This window comes from Lolium rigidum, chromosome 5 (assembly GCF_022539505.1).
Source record: "Lolium rigidum isolate FL_2022 chromosome 5, APGP_CSIRO_Lrig_0.1, whole genome shotgun sequence".
NCBI lineage: Eukaryota > Viridiplantae > Streptophyta > Magnoliopsida > Poales > Poaceae > Lolium > Lolium rigidum.
Genome location: NC_061512.1, coordinates 221,994,412 through 222,005,367, shown reverse-complemented (window position 1 = coordinate 222,005,367; position 10,956 = coordinate 221,994,412). Strand labels below are relative to the sequence as shown.

The following is a 10,956-nucleotide window of genomic DNA, read 5'->3' as shown; positions in this document are numbered from 1 at the left end:
CGCTGGCCGTGGCCACGCCGCCGCGCCTCCACCTCCACCTCTACCTCCGACTCCACCTCCCTGGCCTCGGGCTCCGACGAGGAGTTCGACGATGACGACAACATCGACGACCTCCTCGACCCGGTTAGGGACGCCAAGTTCTGGCTGACGCGTAGAAGGAAGTACAGGAGGAGCGAGCGGCCCACGTGGCGTTCGATGCCGAGATGGAATGCCGCAGGGTGGCGGCCGCCGCAACCGCAGAGGAGGACGACTCCGACATCTCATGGTCCTCCAACGACCCTGATGCGCCTACCCCTTTAGGAGAAGGCAGCGGAGCAGAGGGCTCTTGTCGACTCCTTCGAGACGCTCAAGAAGGCCGAGGAGGCGAGCGAGATGCTAAGGCTGTAGCTGCTAAAGGACGCAACGGCGCACCGAGCTCTAGCGGCCGCACGTCAGGCGGCGGAGAAGCAGACGAGGGACGGGCGCAACGACGGGGCCGGACCGTCGGGCAGAAGGTAGTTTAGATTTCTACTTGTGTAGTTTCTATGTAGTAGTTTCTATACTTTTTAAATATGTTGCCCTACTAGAAGCACACTCAGACGAAAACGAACACGCGGTCAAAATATATCCGCAGAGCGACGCAAACGGACCTCGCCCCACTTTTGAACGTCGGAAATACATCGCCCGGTTGGAGATCATCTTATCCTAGCGAGACCGCGACTTATCCTCTTGCCTTCTAACTTTGCACGCAATCTTCCATGACCACGCTTCTTCCATTGTGAAGATATTCGATCTGCAATTACAGTTTCGTCAGCTGAGGGGGCAAATAGGAGAGGTCCTATTCGTGCAATCTTATCTACTGGGGAAAATGTACCCATTTGTCAACGTAATCTCTGATGGGTATGAATAATTTGAGTGTGGACGTTGGATAATTCTAATTTTGATGACCAGGCAAGCAACAGCCACCACATGGGCGCGCAGAGCCCTATTCGCGCAGGTGCAGGTTCGAAGGAATGACGCAAATCCGTATCTAGTGCAGCGCCGATGCCAGAGCGAGGAGGTACGACGACTGTATACATTTTTTTTACCCCAGTTGTGATTTGTTGTACTGTACTACATGCCTTCGGGCCCCTGCAACCTGTACCCAAACAGCAGCGAGCAGCCAACACTCTGCGTCGCGGCCATCGCCAAAAGAAAGGAAAAGGAAGGAACGCACTGAGCCACTCGCCCTACTGACTTCTGCTCTGCTTCTTTGTTCTCCTTTCCTGTTCCTCGGTCCTCATCCTCACTTATCGACGACGATGGGCTCCTGCTCGATCTCCCGTGGAGATTTCTAGCCGTTTGGACGGAATTAATGGCGACGGGGACCCTGATTTGTTGATTTGCGACAAACCCCTCCACGATTTGAAACGGTCAGTACCATCTCCCTCCTATATACTCATCTCCCTCGGCTAGTCTGTTCTTGCTCATCCGATTCAGCTCCTTCTCCTCATTCGAGTGTCACTCATCAATCCCACTCATCAGGCCCCTGCTGGAGAGAAACAAGAGGCGGAATATGGGATTGGCAGCAGCCGCAGGCAGCAGCAGGGCACGGGGCGGGCGCGGCGGCGGCGGCGATGCCGGCGGTCAGCACCAAGCCGGCGGCAGCGAGCCAGTCGATTCGTCACTCCTCCAGGTGCATTTGTGTTCCTACTTGGGTTGCGTTCTAAGATGTCATCCACAAACTGTATTGTCTGGTTGTGAAAAGAAAGATTCCTTCCCAAAATGGTGCTGCCCATGGACGAATTTATTTCTCGGAAAAAAATGCAAGCTCTTCTAGTCCACATATACGGACGAGAATCGCCGCCTAACCTTTTCTAGCTCTCTTGTCATTTGGCAGGGTCTACTAGAGGAGACCGGCGAGGAGAGCAGCGCTGCAATAATGGAGGAGACACCACAGCTCCATCTCAGCAACTCGGAGATACGTAGTGCAGGGACGGACACAGGTGAGTCTTCCTGCTCGGAAAACATAGTCCCGAGCTTCCCTCCACTGTGGTGGACTGATTTTCCCTTTTTGTCACCGCGAACGAGCTTGTGCAGATGAAGTGGACGACAGTCCAATCGAGGAGGTTCGGCTCACCGTGCCGATCACGGACGACCCGACATTGCCGGTGCTGACGTTCAGGACGTGGTTTCTGGGGCTCATCTCGTGCGCGCTCCTGGCCTTCTGCAACCAGTTCTTCAGCTACCGTCAGAACCCTCTCTACATATCCTCCCTCTCGGTGCAGATCGTGGTCCTGCCGCTCGGCAGGCTCATGGCCGCATGCCTCCCCACCAAGGTCCTCGGGTTCAAGGGCACCCGTTGGTCCTTCTCCCTCAACCCAGGGCCCTTCAACCTCAAGGAGCACGTCCTCATTACCATCTTTGCCAACACTGGCTCCAGCTATGTTTATGCCGTCGGCATCGTCACCATCGTCAAGGCCTTCTACCACCGGGACATCAACCCGCTCGCCGCCATGCTCCTCACTCAAACCACCCAGGTGATTGTTTGTTACTCGAAATTTGATCGTTTCAGTTCAGGTTTCATCTGGCACTTCTGACTTGTTTTTGGTACCGGCCGGGGCAGCTCATGGGCTATGGCTGGGCTGGTCTCTTCAGGAAGTACCTGGTGGACTCCCCCTACATGTGGTGGCCGTGCAACTTGGTACAGGTCTCGCTCTTCAGGGCGCTGCACGAGAAGGAAAAGAGGCCCAAGGGAGGGATCACGAGGCTACAGTTCTTCCTCCTCGTCCTAACCTCCAGCTTCGCCTACTACGTCGTGCCCAACTTCCTTTTCCCGACCATCTCCACCATTTCCGTGGTGTGCCTTGTGTGGAGGAACTCCGTGACGGCGCAACAGATCGGCTCGGGCGTCTACGGGCTCGGTGTTGGGTCGTTCGGCCTCGACTGGGCCACGGTGGCCGGCTTCCTGGGCACTCCGCTGGGCACGCCGGCGTTCGCCATCATGAACGTGATGGCGGGATTCTTTTTGGTGGTCTACGTGCTCTTGCCCGTGGCCTACTGGAGCAACGCGTACAACGCCAAGCGTTTCCCCATCATCTCCTCCAATATGTTCATGGCCAACGGCAGCCAGTACAACGTGAGCCAGGTGCTCGACCCGGCGACCTTCGAGTTCAACCAGGCCGGGTACGACGCCGCCGGGCAGATCAACCTGAGCATCTTCTTCGCCTTCTACTACGGGCTCACCTTCGCCGCGCTGGCCGCCACTCTGTCCCACGTCGCCCTCTTCCACGGCAGGTGTGCATTTGTTTGTGCAATCAACTGAAGCAGCGGTTTATTGGATCGAATGTTGCGACACTTAATTTGAATATCTGGCAGATCGATATGGCAGCAGATGAAGGCGACGGTGAGCGGGCAGCAGAAGGGTGACGTACACACGAGGCTAATGAAGAAGAACTACGCGGTGGTGCCACAGTGGTGGTTCCATGTCATGCTGGTGCTGGTGCTCGGCCTCTCTATATTCACTTGCGAGGGGTTCAGGAAGGAGCTGCAGCTCCCCTACTGGGGCGTGCTCCTGGCGGCAGGGCTGGCATTCCTCTTCACGCTCCCCATCGGCATCATCACCGCCACCACCAATCAGCAACCTGTCAATGTGGTGGCCGAGCTCATCATTGGGTACCTGTACCCAGGGAGGCCGCTGGCGAACGTCGTGTTCAAGACATATGGCTACATCAGCATGTCGCAGGCCATCATCTTCCTCATGGACTTCAAGCTGGGCCACTACATGAAGATCCCGCCGCGGTCCATGTTCGCCGTCCAGCTCGTGGGGACCGTGCTGGCATCGACAGTCTACTTCAGCACTTCATGGTGGCTGCTGGAGAGCGTGAGCAACATCTGCGACCCGGCGAGGCTGCCGGCTGGGAGCCCGTGGACGTGCCCCGGCGACGACGTCTTCTACAATGCGTCTATCATCTGGGGCGTGGTCGGCCCGCAGCGCATATTTGGGAGCCTCGGCCGCTACACCAAGATGAACTACTTCTTCCTCGCCGGGGCACTGGCGCCGGTGCCCGTGTGGGCGCTGTCCCGGGCCTTCCCGGAAAGGGGTGGATCCGGCTCGTCAACATGCCCGTGCTGCTGAGCGCCACGGGGCTGATGCCGCCGGCGCGGTCCGTGAACTACATCATGTGGGGTGCCGTCGGGATCACCTTCAACCACTTCGTGTACCGGCGGTACAAGGCATGGTGGGCGCGCCACAACTACGTGCTGTCGGCCGCGCTGGACGCCGGCGTGGCGTTCATGGGCATCGCGTCCTTCGTCTTTCTGCAGTCGAGAGGCATCAACGGTATCAACTGGTGGGGGCTGCAGGTCGATGACCATTGTGACTTGGCTAGTTGCCCGACGGCGCCGGGAGTCAGTGTCCCCGGTTGCCCCGTGCAGTAAGCAGCTGCCGGGGCATAACCTGGCTATCTAGTATAGTTAACTAGCAATGTAGCTCTTCCTGAATGTGTCAATTGTCATACGGCGTATCGGCTTTTGTATGTGGCATGCCGAGGCCAAGACTGGGAGAAACGCCACTGAATGATGTGACTGATGGGTCCATAGACTGATTGGATAACAAGATTTTATCTAAATCTTCTTCTCTGAAAGTAAGCAATTAGACTATGCAATTAGTACTCGTTGTCAGACATGGTTAACTGCCCAAACTAATAAAGGGTTTTATTATTTTTAGACTTTTCTTCATGCTTCAAACTAATAAAAGTAGCATAGATCAACTGTACTTTTCTTGTTCTATCTTAGAGTATCCATTCATTCAATACTTATCTGCATCTATATGGACTTTCTGTTATGGAATCAGAGATTTCCAAGTTGCAACATGGTCCCTCTGTGCAATTCTTCTGAATTTCAAACAGTTGTCAAGATCCTCTGTTTTCAATTATGTGATAACTATTCTAATATTTTTGTTATCAAGTTCCGGAGCCAAACAAAAACAACCGTCCAGCAAAAATTAAACTATCACAGTGAAACATAGAGTAGCAACTGGTCCGGACCTCTTATTTGTTATATTAGCAAGATTGAATAATCTTAATATCAGTCAGCAATGTCAAATTGCAGCTTGATTAAAGTGGTGAGCACTGCCAAGTAAAAGGATCATAGATCTAAAGAGCAAAACAGATGCGACTAACTTGAACTAGGGCACTGCTGGCCATGACAAGCTTGATACAGTGTACCATGACCGAAAACTAATGGCACCATTTTTAGGAAGAGGATTAGTATCTAGTATTTTTATGGTTCCGCCTGGGTTAGGATCCAGAGACCAGGTGTAGAACACTCACCCTCGTCTAGCCGCTGCAGGCCTTAACTGGATCCAGAGAAAAGGGTAAAGCAAATGCAGTCCTTAACTGAGTTTGTGAAGAACAGAGGCGAGTGCAGAAAGAAATGCTGACCTAGGATATATTTGATGTGGACGACTTTTCATCGAGGGAACAGGTTCGGATACTGAAAGAGCTGCCCCAAGGCTGAAAAAAAGAGTTGAAATGGGATATCTTCGGTCCATGCCACCCGAAGGTTGGTCTGATATATCGTATTACCATAATCAGGTTTGTTTGCTTCTGTCCCTTCTCAATCTACATCTACACTACTTAAAAAGTACGAAGGTGTTCCGTATTCTGCCAATCTTCGCACTACGTTTTGGTCGTCTTCGTCGTAATCTCGTCCCGCACGCGTCTATCTGGGCCGCGCGAACATGGACCGCCCTCCACTGCACGAGCATCACCGCCCGCGCGCAAGGATCCTCGTCCTCGCCTCCCCCCTCGCCAAGGCTCCTCGCCCTCGCCTCCTGCGCCGCCTGTTGTTCCCCATCTCTGGGAACGCCGCCTGCCTCCTCTGTGACGCGGCGCCGTCGATGCCACAGAGCGCGTCATCCTCGAGTGGATCGATGGACGCCGCGGTGTCTCCTCCTGCCGATTCGTCCTCTGTGGGTTCCGCATCGTCCCGCTTGGCTTCGACATTGACGTCGGCGTGCTCCTCGCGGAACACCCAGCAAACTCTAGTTCAGGTATGGCTGTCCCGTTCTGAGTTCTGATGGCCTCGCCCAGGTGAAGATTTAGTGGCTTGCAGTTGAGTTAGGTGGTCGTATTGCAGACTGGTTGATCGATCTGATGACATATATCATATGTCTCTTGAAGTTACAACCTTACAACCTCCAGGGATTTTGTCAGGCTTGGTGCGCAGAGCACACCGTTCTGACTCTCCTGCAACCAATCAACAGGTGAGTTAGATCCACTTTTGAGAAGAGCAGCAACACTGTTGATGTTATTTAGAACATCATAATTCTAAGTGATACTTATGACCAGTGAAGATTTATATGTATTTCTTTTGTTACAGCTCCTGAGGGACCAATACATCTAGAATTTAGATGAGATGATAGGCTTGAAGAGAAAAGGTGAGATCAAAGCAATATATATTCCTTGCTTGGTCATTTTATCCTTGTTCAAATATCAAAGTGAGTTTTATAGCTCTTATCTTCTTATCTGTATTGGGAGTATCGGCTTGAAAGCTTGCACCAAGAAATGGGGTCTCTTGTATTTTTTTCGATAAAGGATGCTTTATTACTTCAAGAAGCAATTACATCCAGCCTCTGCATAACCAGGATGCACACAGCCGTTTGTTGTCTCAAGAGTCCAGAGATACAAAAATAAAAGGGCGAAATACATATCGGAACGATGAATCATATGACGCCTAAGATGTGGGAGGAGCTACTATCCGTAGACTATGCTGCCACCCATGTAGGGAAAAGTATCCCTCGCCGTATCCTCCAACCGTGTACAGACCTCCGTAAATAGGTCTCGGTTCTCCACACGCTGAAGAGGTAACCACGAACGGAGAATACCCGTGCATCCGTAGATGACCTGCAACAAAGAGCAATTTTTGTCATTAAAGATCTTGTCATTTCTACATAGCCGGAGCGCCCGGATAATCGCTAGCGCCCCCATCCTAAGAAGCATTTTAAACCTTGAGTTAATACCATGAAGCCAATTGCCAAAGACATTAGCGACACTAGTCGGCGGATACAAGGTAGACGCTACTTGGATGACTCGACCATATAGATCTCGCAAACCGGCACTGGAAGAATAAATGTTTGATGGTTTCATCATGATGACAAAAGACACATCGTGTACTTCCGTGCCAATTCCGCTTAACAAGATTGTCTTTGGTGAGGATAACCCTGCGACGAAGATACCATCCAAAAATTTTAATTTTTAATGGTATCTTCATCTTCCAAATTTTTTTATTATTATCAACTGGTAAATCGAAAGCAGGATCGCATTGTATAAAGATTTTACGGAAAAAGTACCATCTACATGGAGGTTCCATCGAAATTCATCCGGCTCGGCGATAACTGAATATCTCCAAGCCGCTGAATTAGATTGTTCCATGCCACAAGCCTTTGTCCTAGTAAAACCCGTCTGAACGTCACATTCGGGGGTGAAGTAGCTATTACAGTTGCAATGGTATCACCTTGGCGACGCGCAATTCTATACAAAGCGGGATACTGTTCACTTAGGGGAGCATTGTCGAGCCAAGCATCTTCCCAGAATCGTATCTGTGCTCCATTCTTAATGGAGAAAGTTCTATGTCGAAAAAAGACATTTTTTGTCGCCATAAGACCAGCCCAGAAGTGTGAATCCCCAGGTTTCCAAACCACCTGAGATAATGTCTTCGAGCCGATGTACTTTCTCCGAAGTATAGTTTGCCAAATCCCATCCTCCGTAAGTAGCTTAAAAAGCCATTTACCCAGGAGAGCTAAATTCTTGACCTCCAGGTCATGAACTCCAAGCCCTCCTTGATCTTTGGGACTACAAACTATACTCCATTTAACCAGTCGATATTTCTTTTTCTCGTTGTCCCCTTGCCAAAAGAATCTGGATCGATAATAATTGAGTTTATGCAGAATTCCTTTTGGCAGGATGAAGAATGATAGCATATACAGTACCATATTAGTTAGTACTGAATTAATGAGTACCAATCTTCCACCCAGGGACAACAATTTACCTTTCCAACTACTGAGGCGTTTTTGTAATCTTTCTTCCACTAATTTCCATTCCGCAATTGTCGGTCTCCGATAGTGAATCGGAATACCCAAATAGCGAATCGGAAATTGGCCTTGCCCACAACCAAATAACTCGTATACGGAGCTACATCGTCTTGGGCATCACCGACGGAACAATTCACTTTTATGGAAGTTAATTTTCAATCCTGATAATTGCTCAAAAGCTACTAAAATTAATTTCAGATTTCGAGCTTTTTCAAGATCATGATCCATAAAAAGAATTGTGTCATCAGCGTATTGAAGGATAGATAAGCCACCATCAACCAGATGTGGAATCACACCTTCAATCTGACCATCAGACTTGGCTCTCTCTATGAGTACCACCAACATATCCGCTACGATGTTAAATAACATCGGAGATAGCGGATCTCCTTGGCGTAACCCTTTTCGTGTTTGGAAGTAGTGTCCGGTGTCATCATTAACCCGGATTGCAACACTACCTCCATACACGAAATCATGAATTAGAGCTCGCCACTCAGGCGAAAAGCCTTTCATCCCGAGTGTCCGTTGAAGGAAAGACCATTTAACTTTATCATACGCCTTCTCAAAATCAAGCTTTAAAATAACCCCATTTAATTTCTTAGAATGCATCTCATGTACCGTCTCATGCAAAACCGCTACTCCATCAAGGATATTACGTCCTTGCATAAAGGCTGTCTGCGATGGTAAAACAACATGATCCGCAACCGTATTAAGTCTAATGGTGGCCACTTTCGTGAAAATCTTGAAACTTACATTTAATAGGCAAATGGGTCTATATTGTTGGATCCTTTTCGCCTCATTAATTTTCGGTAACAAGATAACTTCACCAAAATTTAGACGAAATAATTCTAGTTGTCCAATGTGTAAATCACCGAACAAATCTAGAAGGTCCGATTTAATAGTATCCCGGAAGGTTTGATAAAACTCGCTGGAAACCCATCTCGGACCCGGTGCTTTGTTGCATTCCATTTGGAAAACTCGCCTTCTTAACCTCTTCCTCGGTATAAGGTGCGGTCAGCAAGCCGTTTTCTTCCAAAGAAACTTGGGGTATATCATCCGTTAAGTCCTCGTTAAGAGAGAAAGTACTTTCCTCCGGAGAACCAAACAGACCCTTATAATAATTAGTAATGTAAGACTTGAGTTGCTCATGGCCTTCAATCAACCCTTCATCTTGAATAAGAGAGTGAATACGTTTTTTCCGGTGTCTCCCATTTGCTAAGCCATGGAAATACCGCGTATTCGAGTCTCCTTCCAAGATGAATTGAGCTTTGGATCGTTGATACCATTTGAGCTCCTCTTCGCGAAGAAGACCCGCCATCCGTTCATTGGATTGATTTTTAAGCTCAATCTCATGTGTAGACAGGGGTCTAATCTCCGCAACGACCTCAAGCTCATCAATCACATTTGATAAGCGAGACCTTTCTTTTTAAGAATACCAGCCGTATGGGCAGCCCAACCGGAGAGATGTTTGCGCATAGAACGCATTTTATTATTCCATCTCAAAATGGGCGTACTCCCCCGACCGGTCTATCCCAAACCCTTTTAACCATATCGTGAAATCCCTCTCGATATAACCAGCCAAGTTCAAATTTGAACGGCCGTTTACAAACGGGTGTGGGATTCCCGGTGGTTAAAAGGATGGGAGCGTGGTCAGACAGTTTTTTAATACGTTCTAGTGCGCGGACTGACACCAAAGGGTATTTATTTTCCCATTCGGTATCCATGAACACGCGATCTAGTTTCTCGTAGGTGGGCTCCGGCAAGCTGTTTGCCCAAGTAAACTGTCGACCAGTCATAAACACCTCTCTTAAATCAAGGCTATCAATGACAGCGTTGAACAAGAAAGGCCAATGACCATCAAAGCGGCCTTTACTTTTCTCATGAGGAAACCTCAACAAATTAAAATCACCTCCGATTAAAATTGGGTAAGGATTATCTTTTGTAAGGTTTACCAACTCACGTAAAAAGTCAGCCTTAAACACTTCCTGGGCGGCACCATACACAGCGACCAGACTCCACATGAAACCATCTGCTTTGTTCTGAATGTCGAGCTTAATGTGGTACTCTCCATCAGAACTAGCCAAAACGGTCATGGTGTCTATGCGGACGCCAAGTAAAATGCCCCCCGACCTACCACGGGGCGGGCGAGAAAACCACTGAAAGTTAATCCCGCCTGACAAACGGTCGAGAAAACTTTGAGAGAAATTTCGCCTACCCGTCTCCGATATTGCAAGAAAATCTAAATCATAATCTCTACAACCATCAGCAATGTGGGAATGCTTAGCCAAGTCACGAAGACCTCTGCTATTCCGGAACATGCCATTCATCGAGAAACTATTTTAGATTTAGAGTTCTTGCCATACCTACGAGATTTCTTTCCAGCCGATGATCGAGAACCACGTTCGGATGCTTGTAAATCAGAACTAAGCTCCGCGTGTTCTAAATCAACTTCTGAAATGTTGCCAATTATAGCCGAGAGAATTTGACCATCTAGGATGTCATCATCATCATCATCGTCTATAATTGCCGTTTCGAGCCCGGTGGAGACATTCGGAACAACCGTTAAACGGTCAAGCTCCGTTTGTCTCAACACATTAGCCGAAACGAAATCTCATCAGACCGAGAACCCAAGGAAACCCCTAGGCTACTCAAATTAGAAGAAATACGAGTATCTGAAAAAGAAACAAAAGACTTAGACGGTTGTTTAATACCTGCCGTGTCGAGATTCATCTCCGCCTTGCGTCGCATGGCTCTCTGCATAACGTCCTCATCCGTCGCCCCCGCCCCATCCTCCGAAAGAGCAAACCTCCCACTCCTCCTCACCGTCGGCTGAACGACTGGAGGAGGGACCGTGGGTGAAGGCTGCTGCGAGGAGGCTGGCGAAGAAGTGGGCGAGCGCGGCGGAG

The 10,956-nt window shown here is 49.5% G+C and overlaps 1 pseudogene; it reads left to right on the top strand.

Annotated features, from left to right (window-relative positions):
• Positions 1-1,586: 1,586 nt before the first annotated feature.
• LOC124652286 lies at positions 1,587-4,686 on the top strand (annotated as a pseudogene).
• The last annotated feature ends 6,270 nt before the right edge of the window (positions 4,687-10,956 follow it).